Below are 22275 nucleotides of genomic sequence, written 5' to 3' on the forward strand. Positions count from 1 at the left end.
AGAATATAAGTATGACAAGTTTTTAGTTTAAAGCTAGTATAGTGATCTAATTTTTCCACAGCTAATGATCAATGATCCAATTTCGACAAAGGGCGATGGTATGTTACTTTACTGTAATTAAGTTGCTTTCTTTCTTTTTTAGGCATTCATATGGTTTCATAGATCTCTCTTTTAAGACTGGTGTATCGTATGCACCGTAATATACAATCATTTTCATATAAAGAAACAATGCATATTCTTGTCATATGTATGTAAAAGTGTCAACCGTTTTCCCCTTTTTTTTTTTTTTTTTTCAGAATCAGTCAGCCGCAAAAGTTGAATAATTGTTTGTCCGTTACCTTTTATTGAATTGTTCGCTGATTTCTGAGAAAAATAATGGATCATTTCTAGACTTATTTTCCAAAGTCCTCATTTGGTCCGTCAAGCGGGCCCCTGTCATTTTTCAGTGGTAGTGTGTAGTTTCTTGGGTAAATCGTTCTTTGTGTCACAGACTCACAGTTGTTGTAAATAGTCAATAGTCAAGGTGTCATGTAGCAGAAGCTTTTAATAGTAAGGAGATCCTTAGAAATTTATAAATTTAAAGACGAATTCGCCGTTCATATCACTCCATTGTTGGTCCGTGTCTGGAGAGCACTGATAGTACTAAGTTTCATTCAGATTGTGAAGTTCACATGTTACATGAGATCTAATTATTTCAGATTTTCATTAAATATATATTCGTCAAACTTTGTGGTTATTATAACCGACCTTCCACGCTACTGGGCGAAGCCTTCAGTTTGCAGGTAAAGTGATTGAATAAGATTGATGTTTTTGACTTGGTGCCCGTGTCTCTTTAACAATTGCCAACCTCCGACCCTTTCAGAGACGAAGACATAAATTCAAGAAAATACATGACAGGTTATTTACTATTTTCGAAAAGACAAATTATAACAATAAACTATTCCTCAAGTTTCAAGCTATTCATAATGATTCATTATTTAACTATAAAAAGGTTTATTATATTACATCACTGTGGTAGAACTGGTTCAATATATACATAAAGAACGCACCTTTTGTGTACTGCTAATTTCAAGTTATCGAAATGCCTTATATTTTTCAAGATTTCTATCAAAATACGAAATCCTTCTATTCTGACTACTTTGAAATTGTTATAAGAACTTATTCTTAATCAAAATTTATTATTGACAAAAATTTATGTGCAGGATGACGATGAGCAAACAAATGCCTTTTCGTTGGTGCGGTCAGGCCACGCGAGTTAGACCTCTATTTTCTAAATCTTGCCACTGTCTTAAACTCACACAAAGTGAATTCTACAGACGGCAGTGCGTGAATGGCCTTCCCTGAACTCGTGAGCTTCTTGACAATATGAAACATAATATTCACTTTGACTTTATTTCATTCAGCTCACTATATAGATATCTTTTTTAAACTGGTGGATTGTATGCACCACAATATATAACAGAACCGATATATAAGCAGTTCACACTATATAACAGAAAAAGGTTAGTTTTTTCATTCGTTTTTTTTTTTTTTTTGTATTAAGTTCACATGTTAGTGTGATGTGCTGATCTCAACTTTAATCTAGTATCATTTACTGGTAGTCGTAGCTGGTCTTAAACACCAGTAGGTTAAGCCGTCAGTTTTTAGATAAAATTATCAGTTTAAACTTGGTGGCAGTTTCTCTCTCACTGTTGCCAACCTCAAGCGATCAAGTGATGAAGACATACACTCACGAAAATAGGCCAAAGATGATTTATAACTTTCCAAGCCATAATTTAAGGTTTCAAAATTGTTTCGCTAGTTTGAAGATTATCATAGTGGTATGATTGGTTCAATTATGTTCATAGAGAACGCACCTTTGTGTTGCCAGTTTTTAGTCGCTGAAATGCATTATATTTTTCAAGGTTTTTATTAACTTACAAAATTATTGTTGTTTTAATGTATTGGGATATAATGGATAATAAGTTTTTCTTATTAAGTTCTACTTTTTATAAATTTATATGAATATTTATGCTAATTAAACACAATAGCTTTTTCGTGGTGTACTCTGCAGAATTTGATGTGGGTTAGTTTTCTATTTTCTAAATCTACCAACAATGTTTCTTTAAATTAAGCGCTCGCGAATCCAGGAAGGGATCCATTTTCGATTAATGGATGAAGTATGTTATTTTAGCTCTTTTCCGCCTGTGTTTTTATGCCAATACAGGATATAACTCGGGTCATTCTTTCAAGAATAACACTGCTCTGTATTGCAGAAAAATTTGTGATCATTGTGCTTCTAATTTTGATAGACTTAAGAGATAGACCTAAGGCTATCGTCCATAATTATTCTTTCAACAAAATTGGCTGAATGCAGCTTGTATGGGAGCTGGGAAACCGATCCATTTTAAACTGGCCCTGCATTCTTTCATATTTGCTTAGGATTTCCTATTATGGTTATTTTGGTCAGGATTTCTAGTTTGCTGTGAGATGTTGATAAAACGATCCGATACCTGTCACTCCATTGTTGATCTGTACCTGGAGAGCTCTGATGGTTCTAAGTTTCATTCGCATTGTGAAGTTCACATGTTACTTGTGGTGACAGACAACCTCATTCATTCGTCATTCTTTGTAAATGTACAGTGCTACTTGATTAGACTTTCTGTGTTTAGGTAAAATGATCGACGTTTGAACTTAGTGGCCGTGTCTCTCATGATTGCCAACCACCAACTTCCTAGAGACGAAGACACATTCAAGAAAATACGTCAGAGATTATTTGCAATATTCAGAAATGAAAAATAAGCTAAGAAAAGTATTCTGCGAGTTTCAAACTACTCGTAGTAGTTCGTTATTTGTCTAAAAAAAATATTGTATACTATATGATGGCGGACTGGTTAAATTATGTACGTAATGAACGCACCTTTCATGTACTGCCACTATGAAGTACACTGAATACCTAATATTTTTCAAGATTTCTATCAAAATACAACAGAATTATTGTTATTTTAATGCATTTATTTTATAATATATGATAAATTGTAATTATTTTCTGACATTTTACAATTCTGTGACAATGTTGACGCCAATTAAACAATAGTTATTTCGTGTTGTAGGCTGTGAATTTTTCGCGAGTAGTTTTCTATTTTCTAAATCTGCCCACAATGTTTCTTTAAACTAAGTGCTCACGAGGCACTGCTCCATTTTTAATAAATGGACGACGGTATGTTATCTTAACTTTTCGATGGTTTCTTGTACCTTCGATGGTTCTTGTACCAATACCCAGGATATAACTCAGGTAATTCTTTCAAGAATAACTTAGCTGTTTTGCAGAGGAATTTTGAGATCATTGTGCTTAACAGACCTAAGAGATAGGCCTATGGCTATCGTCCATAATTATCCTGTAAACAAAATTGGCTAAATGCAACTTATGTGAGAGGTGGGAAACGATCCATTTTAATCTGGCTCTTCAGTCTTTCAAATATGTTTAGGATTTCTTATAATAATTGTTATTTTTGTCAGGGTTTTTAGTTTGTTGTGAGACGATGATAAATGGAGCTGATCGCCATTAACATCACTCCATTGTTGCTCTAAATTTTCTTTCATATTTTGAAGTTCACATATTACGTATGATGAACTGATTCGTTCATGTGTGATTCTTTGTAGTTATAAGTAGTCTTTAGTGCTGCTTGATTAGGGCTCTCTGTGTTTAGGTAAAATTATCGACGTTTGAACTTGGTGGCTGCCCCTCTCTCATTAATGCCAATCTCTACCTTTCTAGAGATGAAGACATAAATTCAAGAAAATACGTCAGAGTTGTTACTATTTTAAGAAAACAAAATTAAAATAACGAAGGTATACTCGAGTTCCAAGCTACTAATAGTTATTCATTATTTGGTCTTAAAAAAAAGCTTGTATACTATATCATTGTGGTCTGCCTGGCTCGATTATGCACGTAAAGAACGCGCCTTTCATGTATTGCCAGTACGAAGGCACTGAAATGCTTTATATTTGTCAAGATTTCTATCAAAGTACAATGTTATTGTAGTTTTAATGTATTAGAGACTAAATCATATTACATTTCTAAGTAACATTTTAGCTTTCTACAATTCTGTGCGATTATCAAAGCTAAGTAAACAATAGTTTTTTCGTGGCGTGCGTTGTTGAATTTTATGCGAGTTAGTTTTTTATATTCTTAATCAGCCCATAATGTTTTCTTTAAACTAAGCGCCCACGAATCTAAGCAGAGCTCCATCTTTTATAAATGGATGACGGTATGTTATTTGAGCTCTCTTCGATGGTTCTAGTACAAAATATTCTATATATAACTCAGTCGTTCTTTCAAGAATAACGCTGCTGTTTTTTGTAGAGGAATTTTGTGAACCATTGTGTTTCTAATTTTGATAGACTTAAGAGATCTATGGCAATTGTTCATAATTATAATTTCAACAAAATTGGCTGACTGCAGTCTACTTTCGAGCAGGGAAACCGATCTTTTTTTTTTCCTTAGGATTTCTTATAATTGTTATTTTGTCAGGGTTTCTATTTTGTTGTGAGGCGATAAATGTTCATAATGCAGTTCATATGTGTATATGGACGAAATCAAGTTGCTGAAATAAGAACTTATGGTGTTTTTTTGGTTTGCTTTGTAAAATTTTAAGCAATATGTCATATCGAAAAGGAAAACAAGAATTTTTGTTTTTAAGCAGCCTAAATGTTCTTTAACCTTAACCCGTCATTAATTATAACAAAGCATTCATACCAATATTTGCCGTAGGCGTTTTCTTAGCTGTACTTTTAATGAAATATTGCTTACTTAAATGGTGGAATTGTGATTACTAAGGCGTCCTTATTTGCCAAGTCCTCCAACTGGGAATAATTTTGCCCATTCTCTCTGATGAGTGCTGTCATGGACGCTTATGATTGGCCAGATATTGGTGCACGAGACTTGAGACTGAAGCAGACTTCCTTACTGCCAGTTTTGTTCGTTGGTCGTGATATTGTTTGAGTTCAAGATATTCTCCTGTTTTGCTGTGGACTAGAAGGTAAATGTCATATATAGTTTTTCGTTCATGAGAACCGCATAATTAGGTGTGTAATAACGTGTTTGTAACGTAGCTAATTGTGTAGTTTGGGTAGCGACAGGAGGTTTTTGTATGTGGGATGCCTAAAGACGATTGAAATATGACGGACTGCCATGCTTGTGACTTTGGTGTCCTCTGATGAACAGTGATAGGCGCGAGTTTCCCTCTTTAGTTAAGGTGATTGTTAAAATTTTGTTTGGTCAAATGCGTTTCACAGTGGCATGGGTGATACATCCATGGAACTTGGTTATTAAAAAAAGTCCTGCAACTTTGGTATTAGTGGAAAAAAGTAAATCGGCCCCAACTTTAGTAATTACAGATTTGACATAGTTTTCTCGGGCAAGTGTCTTTGTGATGGTTATGGGATAGGGGATCCATCCTGAAGGACATTGTGTTCCCCTGGTAACTATGGTAAGACACCCTCGCCCATATAAACCACAGTTAGTGTGTATGCCTTCAGTATGTAACTTCCGAATAAAACTTGTCCATTTTTTAATGAAAAGAAAGACTTTGGTTACTGATAACGCAGCCGGATTGTTACTTGGTAACTGGGAGTTGGGCAAACTAAATTGAAAACACTTTTAACTGAATTAATATATCCTATTTCAGTTCAAACTGAATGAGATGCATATTTGTTTAATATTTATGCATATGTAAATGCATGTGTTTACAGTATACTGAGATTACTTTAATTTGATTTTAAATAAGACACCAGTGTAACGACAAACTTCATGTAATAGTGGGTGTGGCCCCTACTTCGATATTAACTTGGATTAAAGTGTCACCTTTCTTACTTGTACATACGATAAAACACGACTTTCCAAGCCTTTCCCGAGACACGTCAAGTCCGTTAAGTCTCTTGAACAGAGAAAGCGACACGTTAATGATTACATAAATTTGTTCTTGGATTGCAAAAGAACAAAAGGTTGTAGACTTTAAGGCAACTTGGGATTGCTACACAAAACTGATTCGTATCAATGTTTCAACTGTAAACGAAGGTTGTAGTTGATAAGATCATTTAGACTTAAATTTTAAAGATGAAGACTTGCCGTTCAAGGCTTGACGGATAGCTTTAATTTATTAGTTTTTACTCAAACTAGGGCTTCAATTCGATAAAAAAAAATCAAGAAATGGGGATGGTGGAAAGTACTACACCCGGTATTTCGTAGAAATTCTGGTGTCTGAAAGTTGTCTAAATAGGCCTATAGGTGATAAGTAATTGTTGAAATAACTGGGTTTGTTTTAAGTTTGTAGTAATTTTCTAATTAAATCATAACGGAAGTTATGCTAACACGGAAACATAAGTATGGGAATTCTGTAAAGATGGGAAATCCAAGCTAGTTTCAATTTTGACTAAATCGAATGTCTAAAAAGATGACAATGAATGTAACAAAAAGTTTATACATATCTAAATTTTCGCACTTTTTTTTTTTAGGGTTAATCTTACGTAATGCCTACACTGCAGTGCACTGACGACACTGTTTGTGCCAGTTTGTTGGAACTGAAGAGAGAGAGCTTTTCAAACTCTTATTAATTACTGAACATTTTTTAGGGGCTAAGCTCTTTCTCTTTACAGGCTGACTTCATAAAGAAAACTATCTCCGGCAATTAAAGTAATTCTTAGTTTAAGTTTCGTGTGACGAACGCAATGCTCAGATTGTGAGGAGTGTAAACGAACTTGACCAACTTAATATTTTTTTTTTTTTTTTTGGGGGGGGGGGCGCCCGGTTATTTCATAACTGTAGATCTTTGCTTCGGTTTTCAAGTTACTGTAAAAATTCACTTAATACCTAAACAGATTAAGTCGCTTGCAAATTTGTTGAAAACAGGTGTTAATAGTCCTGTTTACTGACGCAGATTGGCACTCGGCACTCCCTTTTAGTCCCGTAAGAATTGGAATGTGGGGGTTGATATGTCCAGCTTCTTGCATAGTGGAGTGTTCTGGAAACTTTGCCTGAGGTGCTGTGATAGCTGTGAAGTTTGTAAAGTGCTGGAGAAAGGCGATTCGATCAGGTAGCAGACTGAAGGTTTATTCGGTGTAACTGAACAGGTGTATATTAATCACGTGAAAATCTGAGGTTACATTGTACAATTGATTATCGAGCTTCATTTGCTTCACATTCTTTTATGGCCCCACTTTTCAGGTTGCTGTTTGACCTTGGAATATATAGTTTGCCCTAGAATTTCCAAGGTTTACTGCGTCTTTCTACTTACTGATTAAAGGATTGCATATAATGTTAATTAACGTCTCGTCCTGGACTGGTGGGTTTTCCATGCTTTTTAGAAATACTGCTTCCAAAGAAAAGACACGACATAATCGACACCTTTTCCAAGGGTAGGAGTAATATCCAATTCTAATAGGTTTATGTATGTAGACTGCAGTTACTTAAGGGAAGTGGGAATGTGTTCTGAAGACGAAGTTTTATTTTCAAGTGAATCCATAACTGAATTTAAATGATATCCACCAAGCACGGGTCATGCAGAACATATGGTTTTAGGTTTATGCTATTTGTAGATAAAGTATGGTCAAGGTTAGCGATTGACAGATCATATTCGATGAATGTTTATTTGTTGAAGTAATTACTTTGTATAGAGTAGTAAAGTGTTCTGAAGGTGAGGTGGACTTAGAAGAGAGGTTAGGTTAGTTAATGCTCTATTACATGCGACTGTGTTGGGGGCTTGGGGCCAAGCTAGGATTGTATGGGATACTGAAAGGGGTATGACAAGTTGGACACAATATTGGAGGGGATCCGTTCATCAGGTGAGTGCGCGTTAATTTGTAATGTGGATTGGAAGGGGGAGATGGGCTATTTCTGGAGGTGTTCAATCTGCTGGTTAGTGTATAAAAGTTTGGTATTGCACATTGGGTCTGCATTCAAGTGTTTAAGTTTTGTCTTACTTGTGAAACCTTCCAAATGGCTTTGCAGTATGGAGAAAAATTTTTTTTTTCCCTTTTTTAGTTATAGTTATGGAAATTGTTTTTTTTTTATTATAGGATTTATTTCCCTTTGTAATGAATAGTTAGAACTTTATATAAATTACGGCAGCAAAATTTTTCATGGGGGGGCGGCGGTAAAGAATCTGTAGTCACTTCTTGGTTGAAACTGTGTGAAAATGTTTACCCCTCCCCCTTTTCCGTTTCCCTATTTTTATTGCTATGTTAAACTATAGTTTAATTTAAATTTACTACAGGGATTGATGGTTTTACCTTGAGAACAGCACATCAACAGAACTAATTTTTCATAAGTCTGCTTTCCATTACTCTAATTTCTAGTAAAATTAAAATTAATTGTATTTTGTATTAATAGAATTTTTTTTCCCTGTTATAATGAGGTTTTACAAGTTCAGCTTGTTTCTGTAGTTACATACCTCCACCTTTTGTATTAATAGAATTATTTCCCTGTTATAATGAGGTTTTTAAAGTTCAGCTTTTTTCTGTAGTTACCACCACCTTTTGTATTATAATTATTTCCCAGTTATAATGAGGTTTTTTTAAGTCAGCTTGTTTCTGTAGTTACATACCATCACCTTTTTACAGGTTGAAGGTTTTAAAGCTTCTGCATTAACCAGATGAGATCAGCTGCAAACGTTCTTCTATGACTAATGATTTTCATTGCTGTATACGTCCCTATAATAAGGAGTGGCAGTTAGTCTTATTGCAACCATTGTTTTTGTAAGTAAATGTCAGCCACCGTTATGTTGTTTGTATGGTGTTTTTACTGTGCATGGAACCAGTGGTTATTTAGCAACGGGACCAAAGGCTTTACGTGACTTCCGAAACCAGGTCGAGAGTGAACTTCGATCACCAGAAATACACATCTCTCACTCCTCAATGGAATGGCCGAGAATCGAACCCGCGACCACGAGGTGAGAAGCAAACACCAAACCAACCACCGCCACTGAGGCACTCACGTTATGTTGTACACCCCATTTATGTTACTACTGACAGTGGAAAGTTAAAAGAATTTTTATCGATGTTAAGGGTACTGGCGAGTTAATTTTTGTACAGACTTAAAAATGCTAATAATACTTGCAAGGAGGGTAATTAAAATGCTTCTAATAATAACTTGTAAGACACTAGGAAGAATTTTCATAATTTCATAATTATTGTAAAATTGGTGGCTTAGCTAGAGTAGATAAACATTTATAAAGGTAAAGTAACATTTCATTGAGGATTTTGTTCAACTTTATATTTTTTTTCTTTCAGGTTACCACATTGCAAAAGTAAGCAGACCAGCCTTTTTCGACTTTTATGGCGTTCAAATAATAAATATTAACAGATGTTCATTCGGAAATGTGTCCCTTTAATATTTTTTTACACATGGACCGTATGTTAAAATTGTCCATCTCCCTTCGTTTGCCAAATAATTTGTGCTTCGGTATACGTTATACTGGTTAATTGCAGGATGTTTATAGTAAAAACAAATTCATTCATCTTTGTTTCAGCTTGCTAATTGAAAAGTTAAGGAGCAGAGAGAACGAGAGAGGCGTGAAAGTGAAGGAACTGAACACTCAACTTAAGCACGCTGAAAGAACGGGAGGAGGCATGAAAGTAAAGAAGAAACTGGAACACCCAACATGGCTAGCTGAAAGAAAGAGTGGCGGCATGAAAATAAAGAAACTAGTGTTAAACTGGATATAACGAAGCTGAAAGATTGAGAGAAGGCGAGAAAGTGAAAATGAAACCGGTACTCCTCCTCAGCAAGCTGAAAGAAAGAGAGTTGGCGTGAAACTCAAGAAACTTCATAAGACATTGCAAGACCCAACCCTAAAAGCAAGCTGAGGAACGAGTAAGGCTATAAGTGAAGAACCACTCAATTATGAGGGAAAAGGTATGAAATTTGGATAATATCCATCAAACTATTCAACATAAATGATGAAAGCACGAAGCCGAGAAGAAATATTCTTAATTCAGCCCAACTGTTTTCAATTTTTCAAATTTAAGTAGCACTCAAGTAGAAAAAGTAGACTAAAAAATGACACGGTATGGCCTCTCTCCATTTAGCTGCTCTTTTGGATCCTCCTCACTCTTCCTTCATTACAGGAACATTGCCATAGTACAATGATCTGAAAATTTATTACCTGCATAAATAGCAGCACAATACAGTTAGTAAGTACTACTACTACATTTGGTAATGAAAGATCTGACAAAAACAAAATTACATGGTCCCTCAAGTACCCTTAATTCTGCAACCCATTCAACAAATGAAACACTTCGTAATCTCAACAAATAAGCTCCCTGCCTGTTGCGGTCATCATTAAGATATGACTGGGTAAATATCAACTATCAACTTCAAACTAGCAATCTCCTCTAATGACATAATTCACTCAATCTCACCTACTGTTATACAAAGGCACTCCTGTAAAAAAATTTGTCCACAAACATAAGTTAAAACTGAAAATCATTGGGCGTCTGTAGTGCGTTAGGTAAAACCAAGAGATATAATTTGACCAAGGTTTAAAGTTAATATTAGCCTATAGCTTTATGAAAATCTATGTTACGTAAATTCAATAAGAAAAGCACACGGAAAGCTATTAAATTTATCTTCAGCAAATAGTTTTTTTCTGATTTAGCTTAATGACCTAACAACTTTCTGTAACACTTTTCAAGTCAGCAGATTTCATTTAACTATCTGTAACCAAGTAAGGTGTGACAATCTACTACGAAAAAATTCTTAAACCAAAATCCTTAAAGTATGATTCTTGTATTGCTAACAAAGTTTCCTAGAATGCTCTCCCACTGTTCGACACTATCACATTAATTTTGTGACCATGACTGAATACCTTCATGTTAAAGTACTTTCAAAAGCCTGGAATTTTACCCAAAAACATTCTACGAAGAGGACCTCAAATTTTCACCTTAAGACTTCATAGGAGCTAGTAGCTAAGAATTAGAAAACTTAAATACAAAGTTCTAAAAAAATACTGCCTCTCAATTACCTGCTACTTTTTCAAGGTAGAAAAATTCTTTATCACCTTTCTTGTCAAAAGTTTGGAATATTCTTTCATTTTTTTTTACTTTTTCAGAATTAATTTTCTCATAGGCTTCATTTTTAGCTTCAACTTTCATGGTGACTACACTGTACTTGATCAATTGTACCGCCACTTCAAAAGTCTGGCACGTTTGTGCCAATCTGGAAAAAAAATCATTCTTTAAGAGACCCTACGTAGTTACATGTCAGTTATAGCATATACGTAAACGTTCAAAATATATTTATTTAGTCCTATCATCATTCATAACATCCAACTACAGTGCGAAAATAAGTAAAGTCTATCAACTTGAAAAATACTACTTTATAAAGTGATTGCCCAGAGAGACACTACATCTGTAAAAACAGATCATTGAAAAGTCGTCGACAATACAGTGTTACTTTGAAATATGCCAATGGCAGTTTGAAACCAGTATTTTGTAGGACAATGAAAATATCTTGCTGTACTCCACTGAAAAAAAAAAATTTCTCACTTCAACACCATTTTAACTCCAGTAACTGTATTGTATGCGTTGAGTTTAATATAAAAATTAGGCCAAAAGCCAAGCACTGGGACCTATGAGGTCATTCAGTGCTGAAATGGAAATTGACAGTAAAAGGTTTGAAAGGCGTAACAGCAGGAAACCTCGCAGTTGCGATATGAATCAAGTGTTAGTAAGAAGAAAGAAGATGTGAAAGGTAAGTACAGTTAAGAAAAAAAAAATGGTTGCAGCTAAGGGACGAAGGCATGCAGCAAAGAACCTTGAGTTATGCCTACAGTGCACCGCATGAGGTCCATTGACGGAACCAACCCCATACGGGTACTGTATTGTATGAAACTTGTACAATTTAAAATGTACTGAGCACTGTCCTCCATAAGCTCTTCCTTTGACACAGAGCAAAATAACATCCAGAACTCACAGCATCCTATAGAAAAACAAATGAATTGCTGTACTCAAAAGACCTTTACAACAGCAAATTGGGATCAAGGGCTATACGGCCGAATTGCCTGTAGTGTACAAAATGTTAAAATAATTGATCTAGTATGTACTTCTGGTAGTTTTTGAGTTTTGTACACCTAACAGCAAAACAATACCTATATCAGAATCATAATTCCTAAAAAAACAACAATATATACCTGTAAGATCAAGCAGTCTCCACTCTTGCTTTGTGCATGGGCTGCAAGGCTGACCAATGCTGCCACTGAACTGCAAAAAGGCAAGAGGACCAGCGCAGATCAAGCTTCTCCAGAAATAATAGGACTGGGTTCTACCTGCAAGCAGAGCTGTCATTCCTGTCACAACAAGAGTTTTACTGGAACCTTTGAGTTTCCTCACGAATGAGGACAGACTTGTTGCCATATTTGCCAGCATGCCTGGGTCCTTTGGCTGCAGCTTTGGGCAAGCACACTGACTTTTCCCAGTGTACCATGATCCCATTGCAGAGGTTGTACTACAATATTCAAATGCAGCTGCCCCTTCGAAGATGTCAGAACTAGCCATCGCCCAGATACTACTGCAAACTTGTACCTTGTGGTTGGACCCAACCTAATACCAAGGTGAAGACCACACCTGTTGGCTGTCACCAGTCCAAGGTGCAGGGATTTCAAGCTGTAGAAAAGTCTCCTTGCAGGAAAAAGCTGATGGACAGGAACAAGAAGTGTGGTACCCTCGAGATCCAATGAAAGCATGAAATCACCCCTTCTGATGAAATCCAACACACGCTACAGCAAAAACCGCATGTAATGTTCATTTTGTCATAACGAAAATAGTTTCCTTAATGAAAAAAAATTTTTTTTTGGTTAAAATTAATTTCAACCATTATGGGAAAACTGGAATAAAAATTATTTGTTGCATCAGAAATAATGTAGTTCCAACGGATTTAACATTTTATTTTGACTGCAAAACCATCCGATTTAGAGATTTACTATGTAATTGGAGTTAAAAAACGAGTTTTTCCAGAGTAAAGGTAAATGTCCCAGGAGAAGACCGCACCCTTCGTTTTTCAAGTATTAACGACGAAAAACGGCAAAAAACGACCAAGAATTGGTGTTGCACATCGCATAGAAACATGAGGAAATGAATAAAAAAGAAACTAAGAGTTACTCTTACACACAAAATCTAAGCATAAACCTACTACTTCTCAATTATGGGGGATCCCAGTGGGAAGTGGGGCTTTTGGGTGGGGGGAGGAGGAGAAAAGTGATTTTTCGGGGCACTACCGAACCTAATACAACCACCTAACCTTACCTAGGGCCCTGTACCCTACCTAGGCTAGCGGGGGGGTGTCCGCCCCTCCCCCTTAAGGCCACTACCTAACATCCATCTCAAACCAAATCCAAAGTGATGGTACTGCTGTATACATCGTTATACTACCACCATTATAATATACTCTATAAATTAATGAAGCTTACCTTAAAACTGTTGGTTGATAACGATGTGCTGCTGCTTTGAGGAAAACGTGAAGCCGTTGCAAGGTTCCCTAACATGCAACTTAAAGTAGCAAGTGGCCAGGTACCCGACGACCACATTGCACTGCAAACAATCGGTCAGATCGAAGTCTGTCAAAATTAATGCCAGAAGGGCCAGCCACTGCCTCTGCCATAGCTACAGGAAGACAAAATGCCGTTTTTTGCTTCATTATTCAAGTATTCAGTCAAACAAGGATACCAGTGGACACTAGACAGGTAACTTTTTTACTCCGCTGAAATGCTAGTGAAACTTAGTTTTCGACTAAAGTCGTTCGTAATTGGTTATGAAACCCATGACGTCATAACTATGTCACACCTCTCAGCCAATAATGAGTAACTGGAACTGCTTTTGTTTGTGTTAGAAAGTAAGTTAGAGGGCTCATTAAAAGTAAACATAATCGTAGAGGAAACACCTCTCCGACTTAGGAAAAATTCGAGGTAAAAACTTAATTTTGTTTTTTTCTCTCTGTAAGTATGCATTAGCGACAGTAATGTATTGAGAAGAAGTGTTTTGTTATCACGTGCTTTACTCGGGAAAAATATCAATATAGAGATTTCCCATAATGGTTGAAACTGTAATAATACCTTTTTTTTTATGAACATCATCAGGTACTGAGGTTTATCTGTGACAAGCCTCTTATGCAAGCTAATTTCTATACAACAACACCTCTGTTATTCTACATGCATGCAGTGCTCACTGTTGGCCTATGAAAATTAGCACTCCAGGCCATCAGTTGTCAGCTGCACCTACAGTGAATGCATTCAGTGTTTATTGTCAAATCCACAACTGGCATATTAGCATCTAGTGCAAGAAGCAGATCAAGGGCATTCAACATTAATACATCCTAACCTTGACCTAGGGCACCATTGCCAACCCAACAGCAGCCCCCTCACCCCATCCTACCAGTGTATATGGCACTAAAAAATTTTCATAACCTTAGTTTAGCCTATACAGGGAGATATGAATCCCTAGTTTAGCCTATACAGTGAGACATGAATAAAAAATAGCTTACATATTCTTCTATGATGCTGCAGTAGTTTTTAGGAGAATATAAACTAGCACCTGCCTCTGAACATATGAAATAAATTCTTCTATTTCTCCTCTGTTGAAAGATTTCCTGCCAACCGTATCTGGGAAAAGAACTGAATGCATCACTTTCTACTCCTGCAAGGAACACCATTTTGAATAGAAGCTCAAGTATAGGGGTGACTAATTCTCAAAGTGGTTGGGTACACCGAGGACCAACACTTCAACTTCCCTTTCCTTCGTTATCCTATAGACACTCTTCCCTCCCTTGCTATTCTGTATAACATTTCACTTCTTCCAAACTTGGTCATTTCAATTTGTTTCCAGAGTCATCAACCTGAGTGCTGCTGATCTAGTGGTGTATGAAACTTCAAGCTAAACCAGTACCAATGATTATCTGTACGATCCCCAGTCAAAACGTGACTTACTAGTGAACCAAACATATGAGTTTACAGAGATACGAGCTACTACACGAGTTATTTGTGCTTTAAGAAAAGGGCGAGTTGCGAGTTACAAGCCACAGAACCTGGAAGATGCAATCCCTCCCAATGAGTCTGCCATTACTAGCATCAAGATGCCTAGCTTGAGTGGTCTCAGTCAGTTTATGTTGCTGTGAGAGCATGTCCACAGCATCTCTTAGCATTTCTTGTTGTCCCCTGTCCTTTGGAACATTTAATTTTCACTGTGGATCCTAAGAGTGTGTGTTTTAAGACCAGTGCTGAGAAGAAATGCTAGATTACCTTGGATATGAAGCATGAAATCATAGTAAAACACGACCAAGGTGTCTGTGTTATGGACTTAGCAAGGTAGTATGACTGGACTACTACTACAATCTAAGACTGAAGCAGGAGAATCAATAAAGGCTACACTTATTAAAACTATTTATTTCTTTACCTTCACTTACTATATTTTTTTTATACATTGATTCAACTTACAAGCAAATTAAGTTATGAGCTCGGTCACAAAACTAAAACTCCTATGCCAAAGTACTACTGTATTAGGAAGCTCCTGAGTAGGTTTACCTATACCAAATTGACAATTGTAGAATCTTGTACCAACCTAACCGAGCTGTTTAAAACTACATGTCCATACAAATTAAGCATGATTTTTTTTTCACTGAACATAAGTTTGTTATAATTACATTAACAGGAGACATTTCACATCTAAAACTTTAAGCAATGTTAAAGGGTGAAAAAATGAACCAGAGTAAGAATAACTGGATATGCCTAAGACTAGAGTAAAGACATTTCATAGGTCAACACTGAACAAACACATGCCAAGTGCAATGGCCGGAAAGCACCTCATAGGAACATCCTTGTCATAAGTATACTAGCCAGAAAAGTGATTTTCCCCCCTTCAAAACAAAAATTTCCAATGAGGAACTGTGCTTAAATTTCATAAAATAAATTTTAAACAAAAGTTCAAAATTTTGCTGTGTCTCAGTGCATTCTGAATCTATGAAATTCATTTTTGTTGTAAATTAGTAGGCTAGGAACACAGTTTTTTGATACTGGACCTCTTTTATCCTACAATTATGGAGGCCAAAATGAGAAGTCCATGGTTTTGAGTGGGGAACAATGCAAGAGTGAAATAGAATTATGTACTGGGCAAATCTAAAGGAGAGCTCCGTCTCTTGTTTGCAGAAGAATATATATATTTCCAATGTATTTTTTTATTGATTATGCTTAAACTGATCATTTATATTGGTGGCATCAAGCAATTACACCCTTGTTCCCGTCTAACAATCTTGGGGGACCCCAGTGGGAACCACAGTTTTTTGGGGTGGGGGGAGCAAGAGAAGAGTGATTTCCAGGGCACTACCGAACAAACAAACCACCTAACCTAATCTAGGGCACCATACCCTACCTAAGCCTAGCGGGGGGGGGTCTCCACACCCCCCCCCCTCTAGGGCAACTACCTTCCCTGCACACTTCATGTCAATTCTGAAAAATTTGAGCAGCCATTAGGCTAACTGCGAGACTATGCTCTAGCCTATTTCACACGAAAATCAAAATATATACAGGAAATAGCTTACCTTACAGTGGAGGATACAGTTCAGCAGCAGCTTTCACAAAGGGGGTGAAACCTTCATAAGGGGTCTTGGATGTGCAATTTAAAATATGCAATGGCTAAATATCCAACAAAATTTTTTTGTTTTTTATATCGGCCATATTTTGGGACTAAATTCTTGACATCTCTCCACCGTCTCTCTATGGTATTGGTATGGTCAGAGTTGTGGATCACCAAAATTTACACTGTGATTGAGCTGTAAATGTTTGTAGCCCTCGTTTGCCAGCCAATCGTATGCTTTCCAGCAATCAGAAATTGTTGTTCCAGTTCGATGTACTGTTTTTAATGACAGCAAGCAAAACCTCAAGAGTTTTGTTGTTCAACAGGAACCATAAAGAACTCCCTAGTTTCCTTACAAATTCCCCCAAATACCCACTGACCCTCTGTAATTGTGCCCACATTATACTTCCTCTTCCCAAATTTTGAGTCATCAATTTACACTATTTTTACCCTGCCTCCAATGTTATGAGACCGTCAAATACCCAATTTACTATTACTTCCCTACAAAATGAAGCCCGATCATTGATGTGGGATCGCCGAGATGAAGCTCAAAGCTAGAAACTTATAAGAAAACCAATTAGATCAACAAGCAAAATGTTAAATTAGTTTCAATATCCATGTGAGACTTGGATAACCATGAGTTTTTTTTTAAATATAGACAAAATTACTTGTTTTTTTTGGACACTACATAGGTTTTATCGCACCGAAATGTGTTCACTCTTGATTAAACCGTGATTTTGGGCAAAAGTTACAAGCCTTTTCTATATGCCCATAATAATATTTGTGAAATCTCTATAATTCATGTATCAATTTTCATACACTGTGGGGAAACTTTCCTGGGGAACAAAATCGGAGCTTGTAGACGGTCCCTGGTAATTCAGTCATGGCGCTAGTGCAAGTAACGCTTAATTGGAGAAAATAGGAGTATTTGCTGGAAAAATGAAAGACTTGGAACATCAAATATTGTCATTGGCTGAAAACACTGCTTTCTTTTGTTTCAGAGAAAATTGAAACTTGCTTATTTATTGTTTGTTTGTCCTGGTGCTTATTTACGATTGGATATAGTCTATAATGATGTCACTTTTTGGGGGGAGTTTTTTTTTTCGTGACTCATAAAATAGGTGATACGACAGACAACAACATGGACTTTTTTTTCTGTAGGTACAAAAATATTAAAGTTGTGTTTCCTAGACCGATAGGACTTACTGCCACTAATTTCTGTTCTTCCTTAGAACATTCTTGGTATCTTCTTTCAAGGTGTAAACACATTTATACTAAAAATCAGCCGGAGCATTTATTAAGGTTTACCGATGTATTGCAACATCCTTGTGCCTTAAAAGTTTTGGCAAAACTAAGGTTTGAAAGGTAACATCACACACTAGTATGGTCTAGTAACCTAGGTTGATCTAGTCAGGGTGGACAGATAAGCACCTAATGCTCTACGTTAGGTCACAAACCTACATAAAATATGGTGCCCTAGACTAGGTTAGGTGTGGGTCAGGTAGGCATGGGACACTGCCAATCTAGGTGGGGTGGAACTCAAGTCTTATTTTAATTCAAAGTTTCAATAGGTTAAGTAGGGGGCCAAGGGGCTTCAGATTCCCCTGGCCTTGTAAGGACCAAGGGTCCTAGTTTTCAGACAAAGTTAAACATGACTTTACTATTTCACCCTCCCCAACACCCATAAAAAAAAAAAAAAAAAAAAAAAAAAAAAAAAAAAAAAAAAAAAAAAAAAAAACAAAAAAAAAAAGTTCAAATGTAGTCTCAATTGTAGGATACAGATGGAGTTATGGGTATTTCTAATACTACTATTGGCTAATGGAATTAACATTTAAAACCTTAACATATACATATATGAAAGGCAATCATATTTAACTTTAGGATGCTATGATTTGCGTTCAAATTGACCACTCAAAATTTCTAGGTAGATCTATATTACTATTTCGCAGCAGCCTAGACTATGGCAGTTGCAGTTTTTCTATGCAGTTTACCTCCTGAACAAGAATTTTAAGTAACACATTCGGACGGCTGTAAATTAACCCCCAGGGGCTCGTACAAAACACGGCAAAATACATTTAATGCCCCAATTCCTGGTGGCTTTCGTATTCGTGGGGACGAACGATGCAGAATGCTTATAGTAATAGACATACCGATTTCTATTCTAAGCCTATTTTGCATGTGCCCTATTTTTGTTCTGTGCAACATTCACAAAACTGCTCTGTGGCTTTACCTTTACACTTTCAGCAGTTCCATTACCCGGGAAACTGCTAGACCTTACAAAAGGCTATAACACTTTCAACTGAGAATATTGCTTAGGTTAACGCTGACACCTGTACGCTGTAAGCACACAAAACTGTGTTGCGGGTATATCACTTCAAACCAAGCCTAACCTGCCTAACCTGTATTGGCTAATGGTGACAATTTCAATGTATACACTAGCCTACCGGCTTGAAAACACCTTGAAAAAAATTCATTAACTTCCTTTATGTAGAACTATGTACATGCTGGTAGTAGTTGAGGAAACTGGCATACCAAAAGAATGACAAGCATAAAAATCTTCAAAATTTTCTTTGATTTTAGGTACTAGACCAGCCATAAACTGGCTCAAAACTTACCACTTTGCATGCCATAAAATTCCTTCGTGTTTGCCTGATTAGCTTTGTCCTGAAGTGATAATGAACACGAAGTAATTAACCTTGACAAAACTCAATACGAAATGTTAAATGAAATATGAGACCTTAACAAAAGATGTAAACTTTGCCACAATAGGAATACAATTTAAACAGTAAGTAATTACAAATCCAGAGGAAATCTCTGATATGTTGCCTCAACGTATTGACTACTTATAAACACCCAAATATCAATGGAAATCTCCGACCAGTAGACTCACTGTACATAGGTAACCATTAATAGTTGCAAAAATCCACTGGGAATTACCAGAGGTTGCCTCGCCGTGCAAAGATACTTGCAAAAAATCCACTGGTAATCACCATTAAATTGCCTCACCGTTCAATTACTTGCAAAAAATCCACAAGGAATCGCCAATAAGATTTATCAACGTTAGTTAGCCATGCCCATCAAATGAGATCTTTGGTTGGACCCTGAATATCTAAAACAAGGAAGTCGGAATACACAATTCGTAACTCACCAACCGTCTGTGATGTCTTCGGTGTCCCTCGTTAAACTAGCAGTGCCATCTATGTATCATTTTCGTGGAGATCATTCTTGCTTGGGGAAATTTTTATTTTGTGTCTTGGATATGCTGCGCGAGTGAAATTTCATCCTCTAGCAATACTTGTTGCTACAGATAATGTTTTGTTTATTAAATAGCAAATTAAATATCCTGCTTCATGTGCATCTTGTACTGTAGGTAAAGGAAGATACAATGCAGAAAACGCAGACTTATGATAATCAACTTTTAAAGATATTAAAGCCATCAGAAATGAAAGGCGATTTGTTTGTTATTCATCTACATTCATAATCAGTACTACGTTAATATTTGTCTAATTGTCTCGAGAAAGATGATTTTTCTGTTTGTTTGGGACAGAAAAGCTGCTGCCCATTGCATTTGCTTTCTGAATCAGTTTTGTGTTTTTTACATTTGACGTAAAATACCAGTCAAGATAACGAATTACATTCTCAGTGGCTTATGCATTTATTTGTTTTTTTTTTTTGTACGGTGTTTTCATGTTGCATGGATCCAGTGGTTATTCAGCAGCGGGACCAACGGCTTTACGTGACTTCCGAACCACGTCGAGAGAGAACTATCACCAGAAATACACATCTCTCATCCCTCAGTGAATGCCCGAGGATTGGACTCGCGGCCACAGAGGTGGCACGCCAACACCATACCGACCACGCCACTGAGGCGCTTCTTATGCATTTAGCTTATTGCTTTAAACCTTTGCAACCAACTGATTTTTTTACAAACAAAAGTGAAAATCTCGACACCACGTGTTCCGTGGAAGAAGCTGGGGAAGAGAGCAGCTAAATTGACAAAATTAGAAACCAAATATCAGTCTTCTTTCTTCTGATAAGTCTTTCCTCGTCTTGTTCAGCAGTGCTTATGAGTTTTTCCCATGATTACAGTTGTAGGATTAGGAATTACCGACCCAAATCACAAATGAAACACATATTAGGCATATATATATATATTTGATAACTAAAACTCAGTAAAAACGTGGAACTTAAACAGTAAGGCAAAATTTACAGCTATTGCGTGATTCTTCCTGCTTGGAATAATGGACACAGTAAGAAGAAAGATTTTGAACTCTCTCGGATCTGCCATTTTACATCTCGTGTGGAACAGAAATTCCCGAAAGCCATTTTGCATTGAAGTGGCATTCTCTTACTATCCCAGACTAAAGTCATGGAAGTACATAAAAAAAAACATAACAGCTAATCTAAGAGAAAGATAGTCACATATTACAAAAAAAAAAAAAATTAAATACCGTGCCTTATATATATATATATATATATATATATATATATATATATATATATATATATATAAATATATATATATATATATATATATATATATATATATATATATATATATATATTATATATATATATATATATATATATATATATATATAATATATATATATATATATACCTATATATATATCACAGACACGATACTGCAATATTCCATTTATGTGCTAATGTGTTTCTTTGTAAGTTACTTAATAATAAGCAAACTTCAACTAACGTAGTCAAAGGCATTACAAGGCACAAGCTAGCAGTGTAAGGGGGCGGTCCTCTGACCCCCGTAATTATATGAAACCCAGGCGCCCTACTTTGCCCCTGGTGCTTGCAAAAGGCACTAGAGCCTAGGAAACTTTGCTTTATCTTAACGCAACCTGTTGCCAACGGCGGAGGGATGATTTTGTAACGTGTTGCTTGATGACATTCGTTTAACATTCCTTTATTTGATTCCATATATATATATATATATATATATATACTATATATATATATATATATATATATATATATATATCCATATATAATATAATATATATCTATATATATATATATATATATATGAATTTTTAGCAGAAAATAATCTGTTTGTTTTTACCTCCTTTATTCAATTCAACACCTAGAAGATCTTTTTATTAATGTTACCTGAATTCCAACTTTCTTAAAAAAACAAACGAACACGCAAGCAAATAGCTTATGATACAAAAAAAATGCTTAATGGACAATGATCAAGAGAGAGAGAGAGAGAGAGAGAGAGAGAGAGAGAGAGAAGGCATCTTGTGGCTATGAACAGGCACCAAATACGGATGAGATGATTGTGTACAAAAGCAGTAAGAATCTCATTGGCAGCTAACTATATATATATATATAGATATATATATATATATATATATATATATATATATATATTATATATATATATAATATGCAAAACTTTCAGTTATAGCAGAATTGCTTTTAACCTCCATAACTAATATATCCATAGCAGTAGTACTCTGTTTGTCTATGAAACTGGATTGCATGCAATCAATAAACTTGCAAGGCGTATTTATAGCAATTACCCGAAAATGCTAAACCGTCCATTAATTCTAGAAAAGGTCGGCATCGATAAACTATGAAGAACCTTGAATGGAAACACTAGAGAGACTTAAACAGTAGGAATACTGATTGCGTAGAGTGTTATAGATC

General features: G+C 35.9%; 1 protein-coding gene across 2 annotated transcripts in view; it reads left to right on the forward strand.

The window, feature by feature from the left end:
• LOC135219885 (very long chain fatty acid elongase 7-like) overlaps positions 1-22275 on the forward strand; it is a 185431-nt gene that overhangs the window by 61115 nt on the left and 102041 nt on the right. The gene's annotated exons all lie outside the window — the stretch shown is intronic.

Source organism: Macrobrachium nipponense, chromosome 1, assembly GCF_015104395.2.
Source record: "Macrobrachium nipponense isolate FS-2020 chromosome 1, ASM1510439v2, whole genome shotgun sequence".
In the NCBI taxonomy this organism is placed as follows: domain Eukaryota; kingdom Metazoa; phylum Arthropoda; class Malacostraca; order Decapoda; family Palaemonidae; genus Macrobrachium; species Macrobrachium nipponense.